Source organism: Squalius cephalus (assembly GCF_949319135.1).
Source record: "Squalius cephalus genome assembly, chromosome: 13".
Lineage (NCBI taxonomy): Eukaryota > Metazoa > Chordata > Actinopteri > Cypriniformes > Leuciscidae > Squalius > Squalius cephalus.
The window spans coordinates 15,409,717-15,433,120 of NC_137134.1; the positions used below are offsets into that span (position 1 = coordinate 15,409,717).

General features: G+C 39.6%; 1 pseudogene across 1 annotated transcript; it reads right to left on the bottom strand.

Annotated features, from left to right (window-relative positions):
* Positions 1 to 1,032: 1,032 nt before the first annotated feature.
* On the bottom strand, positions 1,033 to 23,404 carry LOC307169595 (annotated as a pseudogene). The gene is made up of 4 exons: positions 23,388 to 23,404; positions 21,632 to 22,437; positions 18,525 to 18,552; positions 1,033 to 2,095 (listed from the first exon to the last, which is right to left on the bottom strand). The product of its transcript is annotated as an uncharacterized misc_RNA (transcript).

The window sequence follows — 23,404 nt, forward strand, 5'->3', positions numbered from 1 at the left end:
TGATAAAACATAAACAAGAGAAATAAATATTTTTCTTTTCCTGCTTCATCAGAAGATGTGTGGGATGTTCATTAAGCATGTGTGGGATGTTCTGGACCAACAAATTCAATCCACGTTGCACGTCGCTCCACCTTGCAACCTACAAGACTTGATGGATATTCTGCTACATTCTACATTCTGCTCATTCTTCTATTATGCTAATCTTGTTCGACTTCATGCAGCTCTGCGCAGACCGATCGGCAGCTGACTTGGAGCAGTGCATGCCGGTTATAAATTGTGTCCGACTTGATACAGCGCCGACGCCACGTGACTGTGACGTATGCCATCAAAGTACAGCGAGAGCAATTCGAGAGTAGCCGGAGAACTCAGCCAGCGCAGCTTCTCAAGAGCGGCTGCACGAGGGCTGATGACGACACAGCTGTTCCACGATTGGCCGGATTCACCCCATGACAACGATCACGTGACAAGAAAACCCAAACCGTGACAGGCATTAAGGAATGTTACTGTTCATCCTCTATTAACTCATCTATGACATGCTGTCATTTACCACAAAAAAAAAAAAAATGTTTTACTTAACCCAAAATTTATAAAAAATGCATTTTCAGTGGATGAAGCACCAGAACGTTTTAATACATACTGGTTCAAAAGTATAGCCACAAGACTTAAACTTGCCACAAGACTTGTACTTGTTTACAAGAGACAGATGTAAAAGATTCGGTTAGCAACCATGGACATGACTTGAGTATCTGCAAACTAGAAAGTTCAACTATCTCAAACAGAAATTTATTCAAAGAACAAAAGAAGTGCTTGAACAAAAAAATGACCTTCACATTCCAGGTTTCTGTCAGTATTCAGTATTTAAAGATTTTAATCCCTCCACAATGGCTCGCCCTATTGACTTCCATTGTAAGTGCAATACTGTACATTGTAGACAATGTAGACAATTGTAAAATGTAGACAATCAACATATTTAAAAAAAAACAACCTTTAATCTGTATTTTTCATTTTTGTTTGTTTCTGGTCATATTCTTTTTATCTGGAACTCTTTACGTCCTTCCAGACATCCATTATCTGCTGTGGGGATCCCACGACTATTGAAATGATCCTGAGAAAATCTTCTCGATTATATTGTCCCATATAGATTCTAAACTGTGAAGGGTCTGGGGGGGATGAGGGTGCAATGCCCAAATGTTTCAGACAAGCGCCCACATATGCGTCTTCAATGTTGAAGGCCTTTACTTCCTTGGAAATTTCCACCATTTTTTCTGGCAGGTCATTAGAGAAAACATATCCTGTTCCCAGCAGGTAAGTGGGGTATTTCGGTTCGGGGTACAGCTCCTCTGACACGTACCATTTTGAGTTTTTGTTTCTGACAACGGGCCGGTCCCACAACACCACTCCAGTGATGTAGTTCTGTCTGGGTGTGTTGGGTGCCAATAGGAGAGTCATCAGGTTTTCCAGGTTTAGGTACATGTCAGTATCGATCTTCATAGCATAAGTAGCTTGAGGGCAACAAGTGGCCAACCAGTCCATGATCACCATTGTCTTTATGGTCAGGTTGAAGTACGAGTCCACAAAGTTGCTCTGCAGTAAGTCTCTGTGTTGTCGGCTCTCTTCCTCCAGTTGCTGTTGAGCTTTTTCAGAGTCGGATCCTCCAGTCAAACCCACCAAGAACAGAGTCATCACTGCTTTTCCCTGGACTGTGCTCTCACTCCCCCACGTGTTCCGGATGGCGTTACGAGCTTCTACCTGATGGGGCGCCACAGGGACCATCAAGACCAGGAACGGATCCCACTGACTGCATTTATCGGGTTCGTCCAGGATGAAATGATAGTTGCTTGGATGAGCTACATGATAATGCAGTGAAACACGTTTGGTCACAGTGGGTGCTGTAGCTGTATTTTGATTGTCATTGCCAGAACGACCACAAGCCATTATATAATAGGAGCGTATCTGATTTACAACACCATCAAACCCAGTTTCAGGAGGCATAGAAGGTTTGACAGAGAAATGGTAGATGTAAAGGAGGGCAGAAAATGATAATGCCATTGTAAGCAGGAGAATGAGCTCTCTTTTAATCCGAGCCAGATTGTGTCTAAGAAAGAAAAAGAAACAGAAAATATTTTCCATGAAAGACCAAATCAGCAATGTATTTATTTGGAAATTATAAAGTATAACTTCATTCATACTTTATGACTTCAGAATTCTGAACTAGTTACACACTTGTGGGTCATTCCGTGTCAAATCAACCAAACTTCGGAAACTTCCCCAGCTCAATTTTTTGATTTTGTTAAAAAAATGTCTGTACTAAGACAAACATAAATAGTGATGAAAGCCAAAATATTAAATGTCACAGATGTATATTTACTGAGTAATCCACTATTTTGTAGAGGGTGTTTTAAATGACGGTTGATGGATCAATCCCAGAGATATGGAGATCTTAATGCGGCTCCGAGAGTAAATTAGTAAATTATACACAATTTCAGTGGCCAAAAAACAAATGTGGGTTTGCATGCAGCTGATACCCTTTTCTTTTGAAATCAAATTAATATCTGAAGAACAAATAATGTTGAAACTAGAAATGCATCTTGTGTTTTTCTATCAGCTCAACTGCATAGAACATAGTGCCATAAATATTTATTTTCCAAAGCTGTCAAGCCTGTAACTCTAAAAGTATTCAAGATATCTTAATATCCTTCAGCATTCTCATTCTTAAACTTTCCTTTTGAAATCTTCATTTTCAAGGTCCTTGAGTTGACATGGAATGACCTTTGTATTTCTATTATAATCTTGAATACATATATAAATATAAATAAATATTCTGCATTAAAAGCATAATTTAATGATAAAAATAATAATAAAAATGATCATAGGAGTGAACTTACCTCTTCCATTCTGTTTTTCTCACCATGGTTATTTCATGGGCTATACCATATACTGTACCTGACAACTTTTCATGGAATACCTGACAGGTTTTTAACAAAATATTTGTATTTTGAGATGCAAAAATAACGCTGAGCAATTAATCTAACCGCAGGTGGTTTGCTGTAATTCTAAGATAATAACCAAAAGACCAATCACAAGGAAGATGTTTAGGAGGAAGACATTTACTTTACCAACACATCTTAATTATCTTTTTTTCCATTGTATCCTTCTCATTTTAGAAATGTATCACATTACAGAAGTAAAGTGGGTTGCAAATATAATTTTATGTTGACTTTAAAATGGTAAGATCAAGAGATGGTTTACTTTTTGTTGGTTCCTGGAAAAAAAGTTACTGGGACAAATTGTTCCATGTAATGTCGGTGGAAACGCGGCTTAAGTTGCTGTAGGCAGGCTCAACCATTCCATTCAAGCTCAAATTATTGTGAGAAACAAAGTTCTTACATATAGTAATTAAATATTTGCAAATGTAACAATAAACCATTTTGTTCCAAAACAGCTTGAAATAATTATTTAATAGAATTAAGTCAAATGAGCTGTAGGGCAGTTTTAATATTGACCACTCTGCCATTAAGATTATGACCAATGGTTTCCTCTCCATGATCAACCAAATCAGAAACGGCCCCCTCAGAAGTGACTGAATAACTTGACAAAAATAATACATTGTCAACCAACCAATTACCCTCTCCCTTAACAAACATGAACCTTCATGATTCACATATTTCCTACTCAACCAGAACGTCCACTGCGCTCCTGTCACACCCTGTCCAGCTTTGTTCTCCTTAAACCCAGACGGCGGAAAAGATTGAAATCAGCAGAATTGGGGTGGGAATTTTGGGGCGGGAACGGTAGATATAAATATATAGGCCTTTACATATAGCATACACACATTTAATTTTCAAGCATTTTTAGGGGACAGTTTTTATAATGACCTTATTAAATCTACATGAATCTGCGTATCTGTGTTGTTCAAATACCTTAATTTAACCAGTTACTTTAATCAATCACAGTTCTGCAGACTGTTACAAATGAAAACATTCAAGCATTAAGTAAAGCCATTTTTACACTGCAAAGGTGGAACAGAAGCTGCATCTGACATGGCATTTATGTGTATTTAAGAAAAAAAAATACAAAGAAGGTGTACACATCCCAAACACCCTGTGCACCTGAGCCCAGTTAGGGTGTTTGGGATGAATCTCTTGCATAAGGTGAATAGCCTATAAACATAAAGGGCCCTATTTTAACAATCTGAAACGCAAGTATCAGACATGAAACGGAAGTAACTTTGTGGGCGCCTGACGCAAATCTAAAATGGGTTGGTCTGAAGTAGCTACATTACTCGTGTGGTTTGGGCGTAACGTGAAATAAACCAATCAGAGCATCATCTCACATTCCCTTTCAAAGCAGGCGCGCTTGCTCCAACGGCGGATTGCTATTATAACGGCGGATTTGGCAGGCGCACACCAGCAGCGGTTCACAGCCGAGGAGACCGATGTTCTCGTCAGGGCCGTATAAGACACTTTGTCAGGTGTCCTTATGTACCTATGTGTCTTCCCACTATTGTTCAAACAGGTTTGATCCGTCATTACTACAATTAGCTTGAATAATTTGGGTAAATGTGTAAGCTAGATTTATGCCTATTTTTTTCACATCTTCATGGACATCACAATGATTTCCCTCGTGTGGTAATATTTTTCCTTGTAATTATGTATGGTTTGCAAAAATGGGAACTGCTGCATCTGTGTAGATGAGAGAAGCAAAGTGTATGCACGTTGTGCACACGCTACATTATGGCCAAGCATGTGACCTTTAAAATAGCATCTGAATAACGCGACACTGACTTTAGACTAGGTTTTTCCTGGTCTGTGACGGAATAGTTTTCTGGAACTGCAAAATAGCACCAGGGAACGTTTGCGCCGGAACACGCCTCCTCTTTTCACTGAACCGCCCCCGAGAGCGCAAGTTCATTTCCTAATTTACCGACGTGCGTCTGTGGAGGGAAAAGTCTGCTGTGCGTCAGGTGCAAAATAGGAATGATACATGCGTCAGTGTACAAAGTCAATTGACCCTTCGCAGGGAGCTTGATTGACAGGCGATCTAACCAATCATAATCCGCCATCCGCCATTTTGTCCGACAAAGCAGTCAGGAGAGATAGCAGATTAACATGGGAGGATTTGAACTTGAAAAACGGAGTGTACTGACGTCTTTCCGCGGTTAAAACAACAATCCTTCTTATGTTCATTCATGTTTATTTGATGCTATAAATGAACTAGAAGGAAGAGATGATCGGTTCACGAGCAGCTTTAACTGATGCTCTACAGCGATCTGTCAGACACATTTAAGAGCCACAAAACGGTATGTATCGTTTAAATTTCTTTTAAAAAATTACCAAATTTGAAAGGTGAGACTTTGTTTAATATGTTTAATATCAAAAGTAACCGAAAAGTAACCTGGTCTGTCCTGTCTGTCAGCGTGTTGTCAGTGTCCTCTCTGCTCCGCAATGTATTTTTCACTGCTTGAGAACCATAGGTGAGAACATGGTGTGTGCGTGAGAGCAGCGTAGCTTGTCGGGCATAGCGACAGTAACTAAGGGGGGCGGGTCTTTGCGAAGGGTCAATTGTGCTGGGTGCAAGATAGGGCCCATCGTCATTATAGGGGTGAAGCTGCAATATCATGACAAAATCATTATGGTTGATTATTGCTCTTGAAATTGTAATGATGATTATTAAGTCAACAACGTTTTTTGGTGGGGAAAAAGGACCAAGCTAAGAACTGCTAATAATTTGTTTGTTGCTTTTTACGGATTAGAAAAACAAGTAATAAAAACTCGGTGAGTGTTTTAGCGCAATTTTCTGACCTCATGGGATCACAACACTAAGAGATAGTAAATCTTTTCCTGTATTTTTTTTTTATTTTTTTTTTTGTTTTTTTTGTGCGTTCCCGAGATTAGACCTTTCTTAACATAATGCCGAAAACCCGAAGTCTCTAGGTGGTCTGGTTGAGGAGTAGATAGAAGTACAAGATTGGTGCGCACAGACAGAACAGAAATCATGAGTTAACAATCGCAATTTTGTCCGGTGGAAAATTGCGCTAAAAAAGAGTTAACATTGGTTATTTCAGTATCATGAAAAACAAAACAGTTATTCAAACTGGGAATATAGCTATTACCCGCTTCGTGTCGGGATCCTCATCACCCTGTCGTGGCGCAGACAGCAACATAGTGTCGGCCCAGATCCGGCCCACATCTGGAACGCATTGAATCCACATGTTCCAGATGTGGCCCGGATCAACATCCGGCTGGATGTACATTACCCCTTACATAAAACATTGAATATAGGTTACAGTATGTAATTAATCCTTAGATAGGGTGGAACATAGGTTTCTATTACAGGCACTCATAGCAATAGTTAGATGAGGTATTATAAGCCATTGGCTTACTTATGTTCTCCCTTGTCTGAATCATTTGTTCATCTATTCAAAACTAGAATGTTGCTGGACCCAGTGCAGACAGTTCAGTTCCTGGTCCCATTCCAAACTAGAATGTTGCTGGTCCCTGACACATTTACTGCCAGTTTCTTAAAACTGGCTCTAATTAACTATTAGGAGGAACCTGTGCATGTGTCACACACACACACACACATTTTGCTGCAATGTTTACATCCTATATTGTGTTCATTAACTATATGTTGCTGGAATCAGTACAGCCAGAGACCCCTGGTCTTCCAATACCAGTTCTGTGAGGAAGGATGCTATAGGCCTAGCTAGCAGAGATAGTGAGGACTTTGGTAGAGGTAGGAAAAAAAAAAACATTGACACACAAATGTACTTTGGGTCAGCAGACAAACGGCATAAACAGACAGCACAACATCCTCAGATTATTTTTCTTTACTTTTTACTGCAGTGTAAATTTGGTATAAACGTGTGCTCTTTAAAAAGTATATAGTAAGCACTGTTTGCCGGTCACATAGCCTACATTAAGGGCGCTTTCTAGCACTTTTGGTGCGCACCCGGGTTCGAATGACATCAGAGTTCGGTTAGTTTTGATGTTGTGAACGCTGTTTTCCGAACTCGGGTGCGCACCCGCGAACCGTACTCGAGTCCGCTTAAAAAGGGTGGATTCTGTCCTTGCCATCGGATTATATCCCCCTACAGCAAAGTAGTGGTGCTGGAGCAGGCGCATCTCGGCGCAGTAGATGTGAAAGATATGGATAAAAATGATAAAATTTCAGCCAGCGCACATACCTGTATTTACATCCTGTTTTCGGCTGAAGTCCACAGTAGTCGATTGTCGAGTTCACGCGCATAGGTTTAGTACGTACGATCATGCGCCCGAACTCGACAATCGACTACTGTGGACTTCAGCCGAAAACAGGATGTAAATACAGGTATGTGCGCTGGCTGAAATTTTATAATTTTTATTCATATCTTGCACATCTACTGCAGTCAGGTTCACCGCGTGTTGACTCTGAAGGAATCACTCACATGGCTGTGCACTTGTAATGACACATCAAGGATGTTAAAGCTACACTGTGTAACTTTTTTAGTTGATTCTTAGCAAAAAACACTTAGTTCTTTCAAAAATATATGTGCTCATTAATGTATATTTACTTCTTTCAAGTAATAAAGTATTCTCGTAAGTTTATAATCTGCCATTGAAAGTACATACGGGTGAGGGGTTTGAATGCCGGTCGCCATGTTGCCCCTCCATCTTGAAACTACATTAGCCAAAGAGGGACATGCCTGTAAATTCAAGCTTCGCCTTTTGCGTTTTTCACTCAGTGACACCGTGACGAATGCGAGGGGGAGATTACTCGCGAGCTCGCGAGTGCCGGCAGATTTGAAAGATAGTGTGATGTGTGTGTGTGTGTGCGTGCGTGCTCACATTTGAAAGAGAGAATGAAAACGTCAACGCGACAGACAAATCAGCAAGACCATAGTCAATATTGGAGTAACTTTTCCCAGATGGAAAGAGCTCATGAGGAGAAAAGATTTTAAAACGGACGCCGAGGTTGCCTGCTTTCTTCTCGACAGGTAATTCAGCCTGTTGTAATTCATTTGTGTAAATTCTAAGTTTTACAGTTGCTTGTCTAACCATAGCATGGTTGTGCATAACGCCAGATCGACCTCTAGTATAACTTCATCCTCGCGTCAATGGTGAAAAAGTATTGTTTACCTTGTAACATAAATATGTGCTGCGACGGATCACAGGTAATGAATAGTTTTAAAGGCGCAATTTTTTAAGCTATATAAAAAAAGGACACTGTAAATTTTAGTTATTTCTAATTGCTTTTACTTTGTACACATTGTAACGTTAGCCTAATCTGATTATGCTGGGATAGCCGATTCCAAGGGTGACGTTTACCTCCTGACATCTGTCCTGTAGTTTTATTCATTTTAGACGTATTGTTTATTATTGTCATGGACGAAGTGATAACTGGAAGCCATGTTAATCTTGGAATAATACGGCCACCGTAGGAGTTAAAACGCCCTTGGAATTGAGAGGAACAGAAACTAATATTCACTGGGTAGTCATATACAATTTCACCGCTAGATGGGGGTAAAAATAACACAGTGTAGCTTTAAGAGGCTAAAAGCAGGTTTAAAACTTGCCCCATTGAAGTCAACAGGGTGCAAATTTTAAAAAGAGGATAACACGGTGTAGGCAACACCGATTTTTGTCGTTGTTCTCTGTACTGACAGCACTCCAAATTTACAAAAAAATGAGCTCAATGTTAAAATTGACCGGAGTTCTCCTTTAAATCACTTCTGTGCGCAGGTATCATCTATTATCTTGTGGTGTGTCTTCAATATCTTCTGAAGTATACACTTACCGAAAAGTGGGATTTTCGTCAAGCAGAGATGATTTCTGCTTGCCTCCGCAAAAATTGTCTGCGGAGGACAGCCCGCTGTCTTTGGAACGATTTTAGTAGGCTATACTTTGCGGCAGACAGACGCAAGTGTGTTTCTGTATATTTTCTTTGAAGACAAAACCAAAAGTTTAAAAAACAAGAGCAAATGTGAAGCGAGCCATTTATATCAATTTATATCCATATCCATCTATCCATTTTGACGCCTTTTCATTCATAGCGGTTACCAAGCAACACGATTACGCGCCGCGTCGAACTCGGGTTCGGAACAGGCAATCGAACCAAGTGTAAAAGCGCCCTTTAAATGTTACATTCAGTAGTAGGCTACTGCTGTGCACAAATGTAAGTAGTGAATGTGCCTGTCTGTGGCGTGCCCCAGTCCGCTAATATGTATTATTTCGATATTTTTGTGTTTTGATTTAGAATATATATTTTTTAAGAACAAAGTCCATCTTTTTTATGATGGTTGGAGAGCGGCGCACAACGTAACGCGGGGCTAGTTGTAACACACTTGTTTTAAATACTTACACACATGCTAGCATGACGAAACTTGTATTTAAAAGTAAAAGTGTATTTACTAGTGTAGTTGCCATATCAAAACTATAGAAATTCTTCCAAAGATTTCTGAATTTTGGCGCAATTTATTCTATTATAGAATAAATTGCGCCAAAATTCAGAAATCTTTGGAAGAAATCACTGAACATTTATTTAACCATAGCAAAAGTAAATCTCTTACTTATGTTAATTTTTCATCTCTATTTTTTGTTTATTTAAAATTAGACAAATCTGATATTATTTTAATCTCCAATATGTTATTTATCAGTTGATATTGTTCTTTAATGCTTCGCTAACTAGCAGAAGACACTATAGCCGCGTTTAAATCAGTTGCGCAGTTGCTTTACAGTGAGCCCCTGTTGCCATTTTATTCTATACTTTTATGAATTCTATTGAGAAAACATGAGAAAAAGGTGAATAAAGACTGAGAGTCAATGTTCATTAATTATTAATTATCTTTATGTTTTGAACTGTGTTGTATAGCCTAGTGTTTTCCGGCGTGTTCGTTGTCAAACTCAAACATGTGTTTATTTTCAGGCCTAATTATTAAAAAATGAAAAAGTTAATAACTGTATTTTATTGAGAAAATATTGTAGTTTGTCTTGTATATAGGCTATATATTTTATTAGATCAGATAGCATATTAAGCTGTCACATGGTCATGATACAATGTGCCCTTCACATGTTACAACACCGATGGGGCATGCTGTCACATTTCACTTCCATTCTTTCGGGGTATATCAAGAAAGAACTTAGTAGCCTAACGAAGTAGCCTATACACTGTATTAATAAAACAAAACCACATAATTGTGTTTACGTGTGTGAATTTAATGTGGGGGGAAATAAATACTTTGAACCCTACGTAGATTTACACAAATTGAGTCAAAATGTGTTACGTCGTGCCCCACTCTACCCTATGCCTATTCACTCATCGTGCCCTCGAACCAGTGCGTATCTATAGCACGAATGATATTTCTCGTATCATTTATACGCCAAAAAGAGTTTTTGCGTTCAAATGATACGCACTGTAAACCCCTTGGGTAGGATTAGGGGTGAGGAGGGCGTGCGTATTACACGCCATAAAGTGCGTATCATATGCACACGAAAACTGCGTATCATGTGTACGCAAAAACTCGTTTTGGCGTATAAATGATACGAGAAATATCATTCGTGCTATAGATACGCACTTTAATGAGATCGGGCTCACCAGAAACTCACATTTCTCACTAAGCGCCAGATAGGCTATTGTGAAACAGGTTTCAGTTGGGTGAACCAGTCAGGTGAAGTTTTTATGAAAGGAGAACCATATGTAAATCCAAAAATGACTCCTTCAAATGACACCGGAAAGGAGGCGGAAGAAGAACATTAAAGAAATAAGATAGCCTACATTTCTTACCTGCTATTTACAATATAGGCTAGGCTATTATCAACATTTGGAACAGGGCGTTGGGATCCTGGCACCAGGATATAGTCTAACAGTTTGTTTTAAATCTAATCTTTCGTGCAGCATATTGAGAAGAGGTGTGCTTTTATCTGTCTAAGCGATCAGAGAAGTAAACCACATTTCATGTTGTGTCAGGGCTGCCCAAGCGTGCGACTCACGCAATTAACACTTTTCACACGCTTCTTCTGCTTCTTCACACTGACACCGACAGACAAGACAGAGCAGGTTACTTTTCATATGAAACAAATAACCTCTCAAATTCTGTCAATTTTAATAAGAAATTCAATAAATTATTGACAATAATTATTACTTATTAACAATAAATAGGGTTTGGCGCTTGACTTGACAGATTATGAATTTCCAAGGTAAGGAAGGACCAAGGTAATTTGGCTAAATTTGTATGAAAAACCTAACTGGACGCTATGACATGGTGTTGCCTATGCAACCAATTACGTTTTTGGACCTAAGCCCGCCACTTTAATTATTTTTAAAATGTAGGCCTATATATTTTAAATATACCTGACATGTCTGTTCAATGAAATGAGGGGCTGAAGTGGGTGTGACCTTTTGTTTAGGGATAGAGCAGTGCTTTCATGCAGCAAAGCCACATGGTAGGCTATACAGTGCCACCAATTGGTAAGATAAATTTAAGCAAGCCGCCTGAAGCCGTGTTTAATCGTGGATTTAGAACAGCTAAGGGGCGTTGTTAGGCACGACGCTGAGCAATAAAGTCTTAAAATAGTCGATCTCCGAATGCGACGTAACAGGGAGGAGAGTAGCCTAAAGATGGAAAGCTCCTAAAGCTTAGTTCCTATACATTCACGGATAATTTGTTGTTTTGTCGTTAGTGAAAATCAATATTGACCTTGTATTTGAAAAAGGATGCTCATATAAGAAGCAATTCTAAAATTCAGAGTCAGTTCATTTACATTCGCAGATCAACTATTTTTGACTGTCAGAATGCCGGCGGAAACAGCTGTTCAAAATCTTTCTTTTTAGTAAAATCTGTGTACACAAACAATGTTATCCATGCTCTGGTTCATGAGCCCCTGGTGATAGGCCTACTTCGAGCAAAGTTTCATAAATAGCGATTTTTGATGCTATCACTGTAGTGCCCCTAGCGCTCCCATTCAAAAGACAATTTGACCGAAAACGAAAATACGGTCAAACTTAAAAGTGGCGTTTCCATTCTAATTATGCTTTTAAACGAAAGTTCGTCTCGGGTAGATTGCATTTTGGCGAGAATTACACTTTAAAGTGTTTTTTATTATTATTATTTATTTATTTTTATTTTGTTTAGCCATATTATATTATATTAGGCATATATAGGGCTGTCAAAATTAGTTTAACTTTTTCCAGTTTAACGTGTTCAAAATATTTACCGCAATTAACGCAGCATCCGTTTTTTTTCATCCAGCAGCCGATTTTCTCAAGTAGCCTACACTCAGTCTTAAATTAGTTAAATAACGTCTTAAATAAACTTGAAGAGTTGTGAGAAAAGGGGATAAACCAGTTGCTGTGATGTCTGTCATCAATGTTAATCAAAGATCAAAGGTAACAGAGAAAATGAACTATAGCTTTAATAAGGATTGATTTTTATTTAATTTAAAATTTATGCTGTTAAGACTGTAAAGTGTTTGATAACTTCATTAAATTTCTGTATGTGTATAGATAGGAAGGCCACAGGTAAATATGACATTACTTATCATGGGTTTATCTGAATATTGTTTTAAGTTCACTTTAATTAAAATATGTTATTTTTTAAAGCCTAATAAATGTTGAAATTGATAGCTTTCAATTATACTGAAATGTTGAATGTCTATAATTAATGTTTAAAAAAAACAATCATATAGACATCAGTACAGTAGCTATTAGTAGTGATACTGGCATTCATTCATAAAAAGATGCCATTTCAACAAATATTTAAAATATACTGTCTTTAAGTTGATGATTAATCATGATTAATTACAGGAAAAATGTGTGATTAATTCTTTTTTTTTTTTATTGATTGACAGCACTAATTATATTATATAATAATATACTGCTACTTGTTATCAAACCGTTTTAGTATCGCCATCTAGTGGTTCAATCTGGCAATGCTTCAATGAGTGACAGCAGCAGATTCTGGCCAGCAGGGCGGCGCTCTGACACAACGAAGGTTGAAAAGCATTTCCTAATGAATTTTTCAAGACAACGAATAAAACTAAAATTTGGTTTAAAGAAAGAAAGAAAGAAAGAAAAAGAAAAGAACAATTATTGATAATAGAACAATGACTAAAAACATATTGCTACACTTAGTCTCAAACTAAACTGTTTTGAATGTAAATGTTTTATTGCACACAAAGTGTAGCCTACACATGAAGCAGAGAAATAATTATATAGTTAACTGTGTTTAGGCACATTTTAATGCACACCTTCCAATAAATTCAGGTTTATTTACTCTTGATTTAATAGAATCATGAAGCAGATCTTGGGGAAGACTGAATGATAGTTCTGCACATTTTTTTTTTTTTTCTTTTTTTTGCATATCAGGCGCTGTATTCACAAAACACCTTAAAGCTGTTGCTCCTAGCTTGCAGGTTTTGGAGAAACTCTTAAAAATAATGGCCACGTCAGTCCTAATTTTAGGAAATTTTGCTCCAAGAGTATTTCATAAAGCATTTTAGCACTAAAACCAGCTTCTAGATCTGTGAAAAGTTCACTGTAAAAAGTGATCAGTTGAAAAAAAAAAAAAAAAAAAAAATGAAAAAGAAACCTTAAAATGACTAATAAAATTGTTATGTGAACTTGACAGTTCCAAGTTGAACTATCTTAACCTAATTAAGTTGCAATTACTTAAAAATGTCAATCTTCTTAACTTAAAACTAACAAGTTTTTCCTGAGTTCTGTCTACTTAAATTGAGGAAACCCTCTGCTTTGAAAAAATGAAGTAACCAAAACTTATCGTACATGAGTACTTATAATTCACTTGAGACTGATTTGATGTAATCTCATTTTATACATTTCTTTGAAAGTCACAAAAATTGTAGGCTATTGTGTAGGCACTTGTTGGCTATTGTGTTTATTCCCATACTTCCATAAACTGCACATACACACTCACACACACACACACACACACACACACACACACACACACACACACTCTTCTCTGAGAATAGATGACATTTTAAATTCTCAATCTGTAATTATACTATTATACTTTCAATTTCAATATATTCAGAAAAGCAAAAATTGTATTCAACTAAGTGGAGAAAGAACTTTTTCACATTAAAACACAGAAGGTTCTACTGATGCTGTAAAACACATATGGGTAGTCAAGAAGACTTCTAAGTCACCAAAACCAAATCACAAACAATCCCAAAAATGGCTATTGCCTCAGCAATCCGCCCAAAGACACTGTACACCAGGGATGGGCAACTTCGATAGTGACGAGGGCCAACATTTTTCTCCTTCATACCAAGGTGCCAAATTACTAATCCACACTCACACCTTTTACACCGTCTTACTCAATTGACTTTTTATTAGGGGAATTCAATAATGTAATATTTTTTTTAAAGATTTTATTAACCATATAACTTGTGAAATTATGCTAATACAAATGGGAAACTTTGTCAGTTATAGCAATATAAGCCTACCCCAACAAGCAAATGTAAACGTCTCAATTGCAACAAACAAATGTACAGATGTCCTAGGCTATTTTTGATTACAAGCCTAGAGAACATTCTCAACAGTTAACAAGTGCTTTTTCAAAAAATAGTAGGCCTAATCTAATCTAATCTAATCTAATCTAATCTAATCCACATCCACATATTAGCATGAATAAAAATAATATTTTAAAAAATGTATAAGAACATAATTAAGTGCACACATTTCTGTCATGCATTTGGTAAAAAGGATTTTGTTGTCTGCATTTTACCTTTGAAATCAAAGACAAGTGCAACTCTTGCGTCACCGGTGTATTTCATACTTCTCGTTCTCTTCGCTTAACCGTTTCATTCCGAGCCAGCTGGTACGGATATGGTTTCGTTTTCCACTAGTGGTGATAGAGCCTTGGGTGCTAAGCCTTTTCTTCATAAATGCAATAAATATTTTAATTTATAGATTTTAATCTGCGATGACATATGTTAAAATATGCTCATTATGTCCTCAGTTGTATATTATGTAATGTAATGCTGTACTGTTCTGTACTGCTAGCTAAGAAAAAGAGCAAGCTAACATGACGGAACAACGAAGGACGTGCAGGTTTCCTCGACTGACGTTCGATGGAGATGAGACTAAGTATGAGCTTTGGGAGACCAAAATGTTGGGACATTTTCATTTATCAGGGCTTTGCATATTTATCATATGCATTGTTGATTTTACTGTTAGATGACAAAAGTCTCTCATTAGTTATGAGGGATGCGCCCAACAAAAAGCTCTGGAAATATTGAGAGAGTATTATGCAGGGAGGGGAAAGCCCCGTATAATCAACTTGTACACCACGTTGACATCGCTTCAGAAGGCAAACGATGAAAGTGTAATGGACTATATCATCAGAGCAGAAACCGCCATCACAGCACTGCGGAACGCAGGTGAAACGTTAGGAGATGGACTGCTAGTGGCTATGGTCTTAAAGGGATTGCCTGAGAGTTTTAAGCCATTCGCAATACATGTGGCACATACAGACGATAAAATCCCGTTTGCAGAATTCAAGACTAAACTACGTAGTTTTGAAGAGACAGAGAAGATAAAAGCAGCTGAGTCGAGCGACAGTGCGATGAAGACTCAAGGGAAAACCGGACGGCGGCCCGCCAAGATGAGCGCATGTGGCTGGATCAAGGACGACACAGAGATGGTGTGCTTCAAGTGCGGCACCAAAGGCCACCGAGCGAAAGGATGTCGACAGAAAACATGGTGTAGTCTCTGCAGAAGTGACACACACAAAGATGCCCCGTGTAGGCTTAAGGACAAGGGCAGTAAGGACAAAAAGGATGGTGCGAGTAAAGCCTCAGAAGATGCCGAGGACTACATGTTCAAGATGAGAGACGGAGGGGCCGGTACCCAGCGGCATCCAGGAGAGGGGTCTGATGGTGGACACGGGGGCTACCTGTCATATCATCACGGACATAACCATGTTCAAGAGTTTCGACTGCGTGTTCAGGCCAGAAACGCACAGTGTTGAGCTGGCAAACGGCACCCGGTGCAGCGGAGTCGCTCAGCGGAGGGGAAATGCTGAGGTTTCCCTCATCGACAGCGGAGGACAGCGACGCAAGGCTGTGCTGAAAGATGCTTTGTTCGTACCGTCGTACCCCCAAAGCATCTTCTCAGTGAAGGCAGCGACCACAAGTGGGGCTACGGTTGTCTTTAAAGAAGATAAAGACGCCCTTATAACCAGAGACGGTACCAGATTTAACATTCACGTATATGGCAGGCTGTATTATTTGCATACTGAAGCTGAGTCTAATGATAAGTGTAATGCATGTCACGACATACAGATATGGCACGAGATATTAGACCACTGTAACTATGACGATGTTCTTAAGTTGCAGAATGTTGTTGAAGGTATGCAGATCAAGGGCAAAACAGGCAGACCCGAACAAGAGTGTGAGGTGTGTATTCAGGGAATTTTGCCCAAACCAGAAATAGGGACCCTGATACCAGAGCAAAGGCTCCCTTACAGATGGTACACACAGACCTCGCAGGTCCAGTAGCCACAGAGTTGATAGATGGTTACAAATATGTGCAGTCATTTACTGACGATTACTCGAGCGCAGTGTTTTTGTATATTTTCTAAAGAAGAAAAGTGACACAGTACAGGCTACGGAAAAGTTCCTAGCAGATGCATCCCCTTACGGGAATGTGAGGTGCATCAGATCCGACAACGGAACAGAGTTTATGTGCGGTGATTTTCAAGCACTGATGAGGAAAAACAAAATCAGACACGTCAGCTCCGTATTCCCTACACCAGAACGGAACTGAGGGGTTGGCGTACTCTTTTTGAGATGGATAGGTGCATGATAGTTGAAAGTGTACTACCAAAGCAGCTATGGCACTAACGCAGTACAAACAGCAGCAATTATATGCAACAGGTGCTTTAACTGGCGTACAGGGCAGACTCCTTATGGGTTGCTGACAGACAAGAAGCCTAATGTATCTAAAATGCAAAAGTTTGGGTCTGTATGCTACACGTACAAACAGGACAAGGGAAAACTTGATTCCAGATGTGACCGGGGGCGTTTTGTAGGTTATGACAAGAACAGCCCGGCGTATTTGGTGTATCATCCAGATACGAACAAAGTACAAAAACACAGGCTAGTGAAGTTTGTGAGCAAGGCAGCGGTAGAAAAACAGACAGACAGGTGAGCCAGAACCAAGTGATGGCTATGACAGTGTGAGAAGTGCACATAGTGATAGTCCAGGTGCAGTAACGAGGTCTAGTGACCATAATCAAACACAACAGAGTGTGACAAGTGGTGAACCCGAGAGCAGGAGGTATCCGACTAGAGAAAGAAGAACACTGAGTTACTTAGATGACTTCGTAACTGAAACTCGTAACACAGTGATAGTGATGGGGTTCGTATCATGGTAGACTACTGCTGCAGAGCGGTGTGTGGCATTCCAGAGACTTTTGGGGGAGCAATTGAGTCAGCTAACTCAGAAGAATGGGTAAAAGCCATGGATAAGGAAATCCAGTCCTTGAACGAGAACAAAACCTTTACCCCGACAACCATACATGCCAACCCTCCCGATTTGTCCGGGAGACTCCCGAATTTCATAGCCCCTCCCGAAAATCTCCCGGACCGACCTTTCTCCCGAATTTCTCCCGATTTCCACCCGGACAACAATATTGCTACACCATCCGTCACTGGGCGCCGTTTCAGACCAAACGCTTGCGCTCCCATGGCGTCTGTCGTTGCTATGCAACCAAACTGCGCTCTCCATGATGACGACGAAGAAGTATCAGCAAAGGATTAATTGATTTCTAGCCCTTACATTAGCTTTACTACTAGATATATTTCTGGAGATGAGAAGGAAAAACCCGCCTGGAAAAACTAGCGCACCACGTTGCTTCCATTATGAGCGTGCTCACCGCGGCCGCGCGCCTACGGTTGAAATAACGACCTTGAGCGCGAAAAAGACGCGATATGTGAACGGCCCCTAGAAGCAGACGTCTGAAATGAAAGGCAAGAACAGCTATTTATTTAGCTTTAGACTGTTACATGAAAATTTAAAAATGAAATGTCATAATTATAATGTTTTGAGAGTTTACCTATGTAATTGTTGCATTAGGCTATGAATTAATAAATGTTTATTGATAAGATCCAGCTATTTCATGTCTTTTCATTTACAGTAGCATGAACCACGAGTAGTCGAGTAACTCGACTATCGTTTTGATAAGAAATCGACTAGTAGTAGTCGTGCAACCCCTAGTAGAGGAGTGTTGTTGTTATTGTACAAATTAGGGTACAATTTCTTTGCGTTTGTGTGTGTGATATATATGAGTTCGAGTCCCCCCCCCCCCCCCCCCCAGATTTTGAATATCTCCCTAATTCTGAGGTCTCAAGGTTGGCAAGTATGCCGACAACACTGCCAATAGGCAAGAAAACAGTGGGGGGTTGATGGGTTTACTCTATCAAGACTGATGTAGATGAAAAAGACAAATACAAAGCACGGTTTGTGGCCAAGGGTTACAGACAAAGAATGGGAGTAGACTATGGGGAGACGTTTTCACTCACAGCAGACTTGACGGGTGTAAGGGGGGTGCTACAGAAGCAGCACAGGAGAATTTACTCCTGCACCAAATGGACGTGAAAACAGCATACTTGCACGCTCCCATAGACTATGAGATCTACATCAATCCACCAGAGGGTTATCAAGAGAAAGAGGGTATAGTTTATAAGTTAGAGATATCACTTTATGGTCTAAAACAATCTGGGGGAAATTGGAATAGGGTTTTGCACGATTGTCTAACTGAGGATGGGTTCACACAAAACCCAGCCGACCACTGTGTTTATGCCAAAGAGTCAATAGAAGGAAAATGATCATAATCATATGGGTCGATGACTTGATCATTGCAGCAAGCAATAAAGAGAGACTGAAAAAGGTGAAAGAGATGCTTGCAGAAAAGTTTAAAATGAAAGATCTGGGCAAACTCAAACATTTTCTGGGTATTGATTTCAGTCAGTCAGATGGGTGTGCAAAGATGTCACAGGAGAGGTACACTAACAAGATACTACAGCGTTTTAATATGCAAGACTGTAGGACCAGAGAAACATCCTGTGAGCAAAAGCTAGAGTATACTGAGGATGCAGTAAAGAAGTCTTATATACAGTGACAGATGCAGTACCACGGGATACTGTGTGAGCCTTAGTCAGAACAGCTCCCTGGTCTCGTGGAAGACTAGAAAGCAGCCTACTGTTGCGCTATCCATATGTGAGGCGGAATATATGGCACTGGCTTCAACCATACAGGAGTGGTTATACCTAGAGCAGTTACTGGGAGGTATAGATAACTACAAGTAGTTATCTGATCACATAAGTTCAACTGATGTACAACTATCTGCTAATCAGTAGATATCTTCTACTGATAACATGATTGCTGATGTAATGACCAAACCTGTAATTAAGTTGAAACTGAAGAGGTTTGCAGGTGCTCTTTTTGGAGATTGATATGTGTATGACAGGGGTCCACATTCATTCTGTTTTTTTTTTTTTTTTGTTCTTTTTGTTTTTTGGTTGTTGTTATCTTTTTGCTTAGAGTATAGCAACCTGAGTACAAGTGGGGGTGTTACAATATGTTCATTATGTCCTCAGTTGTATATTATGTAATGTAATGCTGTACTGTTCTGTATGGTGCATATGTTCATGCCACGGGGGGCACTAAGGTGCAGGCTATAGAGGACTCGTTTGCGTCATTATGTTTGTCCCGGTTGATTTGCCGTAGTTAAAAACTGAAGGCTGTCAGACCGTGAGACTGATGTGTCTGTAGCTTGGACATAAATATGCCAAGAATGGCTAAAGATGATTCACTCTATCGTCCACTCTTTTCCTCTGAATGCAACGCTAGCTGCAACAATAGTGTAACATAACTCAACAACATAACATAAAGGTTCATTTATGTACAGGCAACATGCGTTGAATAATGAAGAATAAAACATTGCAGTCAAGTTGAAAAGAATTTCCCATCATTTGCACCGATTGGCTTGTGGGCAGCTCGGTGAGCCGAGTTCGAGTTCTGGCTCGAGGACCTTTCCCGATCCCGTCCCCGCTTTCTCTCTCCCACTTCACTTCGCTTTCTGTCTACTCACTATCCTATCATAATAAAAAGGCAAAAATGCCAATAAATCTTTAATAAATAAATAATGCCCGAGTTAGAGCTGAAGATCTTTGCCCGAACCCGACGGGACCCGACGGGTTTGGTCGGGTTCGGTCGGGTTCGGTCTTAATTTCTATTATTTTACACGGGCTCGGGCCGGGCTCGGGCTCGCGCTTCGGGTTGCGTGGTAAATGAGCGGTCAGGTGATGTGTTTAGATTAGCGTGAAAATGGATCTTGAGGAGGTGAAATGGAGGCTGGTCTCTGAAGGACTTATTTTATTTCTTTGTTACAACTTCCTAAGTGGCCTCTAGCTCCGTTAGTCATGAATAAATGATGTTAAAAAATGTATAAATTACTCTTTTTTTTACGAAAGACAAAGGTGCTGCTGTGTGCGTGCGGCGCAGTCTCTTTTTTTCTTTCTCTCCCTTTTCCGCCGAGTGGTGCGTGTGCCGGCTCGCGGTGTGAAGCGCGTGTCCGCGCTTTTCTCCGACACTCTTATCACTGCTGATAGACGGCCTTTTGGACAGTCGGGCTGTAAACGGGTTCGGGCTTTTAAAAAGCTGTCAATCAAAATGTACTTGTCGGGCTCGGGCCTTTTCGGGCCGAACTTTTAAGGCCCGATTACAGCTCTAGCCCGAGTAGGGGAGAACGGGGGCGAAAGTAGCCTAATTGGTAAAGATCTGGGATTAGGTATTGATAGACCACACTTGTGAGTGACAGACCACAGCAAAAATATATCTCTGTCTAAAACATCATCTTTTCAAATTATGTTTTTCTGAAAAAATGGTACTTTCGCCCCTGCTCTCCCCTTAACGAGTAAAATAAGGGTATTTAGCATGCCGTTCGAGGGGATTGAGGACTCCAAGCTTGAAATTTAGCCTAAAACCAAAGTATTCCCGGCTGGGAATAGGAACCAGCCGAGCATGAGGAGTCTGGGTGGTGTTTTTTTTGTATTCATCATTCAGTGGCTCTGAATTGTCAAAACCCCTCTCAAAATGCATGCTACAGATTCGCATCTGTAGCAAGCATTTTGAGAAGTCAATTCAGAGCCATATACAAGCGAACGCCAAAATCCAGAACTGATCAGATCAATTGGTACACAGAAATTGGTGGTCTTTTTAATGTGTGTCAAACTGAGCCACTGACATCTGTGAAGTAAACTTTGAATCACTCGGGATGGACCAAATATTTCCTTCCCCCCCCCCTCTTTTTATGAAGAGAGGACAGGAATTTTTCCGCTACGGGTTAATTAATAGGCATCGGACTCAGTGTTTCAAGGTTTCTGTTTGTGACGAATTTTATAGGATGACAAATACGGAAAAACGCACACAAAAAATTCGGACTGGTAAGATAAAATGGTTTGTGAATACGACCCCTTTTGTGTAAATTTATACAAAAATAAGTTGAAATTGCAACACATAATGACTTCAGTTTACCACATTAAATTGAGCATGTTTATAATTTCTAAATGAATTTGTTTTAGGGGGTATCAAGACAAAAATGTCAGTTGGATATTTTTTGCAACACTTTGCCAGAACTCGATTATCTGCTTCGGTGACCTAGCGATTGTTGTAATGACCTTGGAAAGACCTTCATAAAGGTCAGAAACTTGGAAGGATCTGGTGCGCGTGAAGGGTTTAATGCCCAACCATTTCAGACAAGTGCCCATATGCATCCTCTGTTAAAGTGCTTCACGTCCTTGGAAGCCTCAACTATTTTTTTGGGAAGGTCATTGGAGAAAACATATCCTACTCCCAGCACATATGTGGGGTATTTCGGTTCGGGGTACAGCTCCTCTGAGACGTAATATTTTGATGTTTTGTTTCTGATGACATGCTGATTCTACATCAAAAAAACCAGTGATGTAGTTCTGTCTGGGTGTGTTGGGTGCCAATAGGAGAGTCATCAAGTTTTCCAGATTTAAGTACATGTCAGAATCGACCTTCATACTGAAATTGGCTTGAGGGCAACAAGTGGCCAACCAGTCCATGATCACCATTGTCTTTATGGTCAGGTTGAAGTACGAGTCCACAAAGTTGCTCTGCAGTAAGTCTCTGTGTTGTCGGCTCTCTTCCTCCAGTTGCTGTTGAGCTTTTTCAGAGTCGGATCCTCCAGTCAAACCCACCAAGAACAGAGTCATCACTGCTTTTCCCTGGACTGTGCTCTCATTCCCCCACGTGCTCCGGATGGCGTTACGAGCTTCAACCTGATGGGGCGCCACAGGGACCATCAAGACCAGGAACGGATTCTGCTGACATTTATCAGGGTAATCCAGAATTAAATGATAGTTGCTTGGATGAGGTACATGATAATGCACTGAAATGGGTTTGGTGCTAATGGATGAAGTGGGTTTGTTCAGTGCAGTAGGTGTTTGGATGATTTTCCAGAAAGAATGTTTGCCAGACAAGCCCTCAGTATAGGACCAGTGGTGGAGAAATTACTGAATCTCAGTACTTAAGTAAAAGTACAAATAACCAGAGACAAATTTACTTTAGTAAAAGTAGAAGTACCACAATAAAATCCCTACTTAAGTAAAAAGTAAAAAGTACCTGATTTTAAATGTACTTTAAGTATTAAAAGTAAAAGTACTTGCATAACAATTTATTCTCTTAATGTCTATACTCTAATAATTAGGACTTTAACAATATGCAATATGAAACCAAAATCGCGACACTCAGATCCACGAACCTGTGTCACGGTGTGAGAAGGCAGAATCGCGACACACCCCTTATTTGAAGTTAACATTATACAATACATAGACCTACACCACAAAACTAGCTGAGGATAAATTCTTTAACATTGGGGAATCCCAGCATTATGGTCGTGACATTTGCAGTAAAAACTTGAAATATAAATTCTCAGAAAATGCATTTAATAGGCTACATATTGAAACTGTTTATATATCCATACTTCCTTAATAAAGGAGTCCAGACATTAGAAAAATATCAGTCTACAGACACAAATAGGCTACACATGCGTTACAGACGTGACAAAAAAATATTTAACTTTTGACTGCTTTTAGGTGCTTTATTGACAGCGCCACCCTTACATGTTACATGAACGCTCACCACCGAAAACATGGAGATTTTTTTTTTTGCGTTTTGGCAGGGTAGAAAAATGATCAGAAAATGTAAAGAAACGTTGTAGAAATGTAGTGGAGTAGAAAGTATAATAATTGCTGCAAAAAGTAACGAAGTAAAAGTCAAAAGTATGCACTATTGATTCTAATTAAGTACAGATACGTGAAAAATGTACTTAATGTTAAAAGCACATCTTTTAAGACTTCCTGGGCATCTTCAT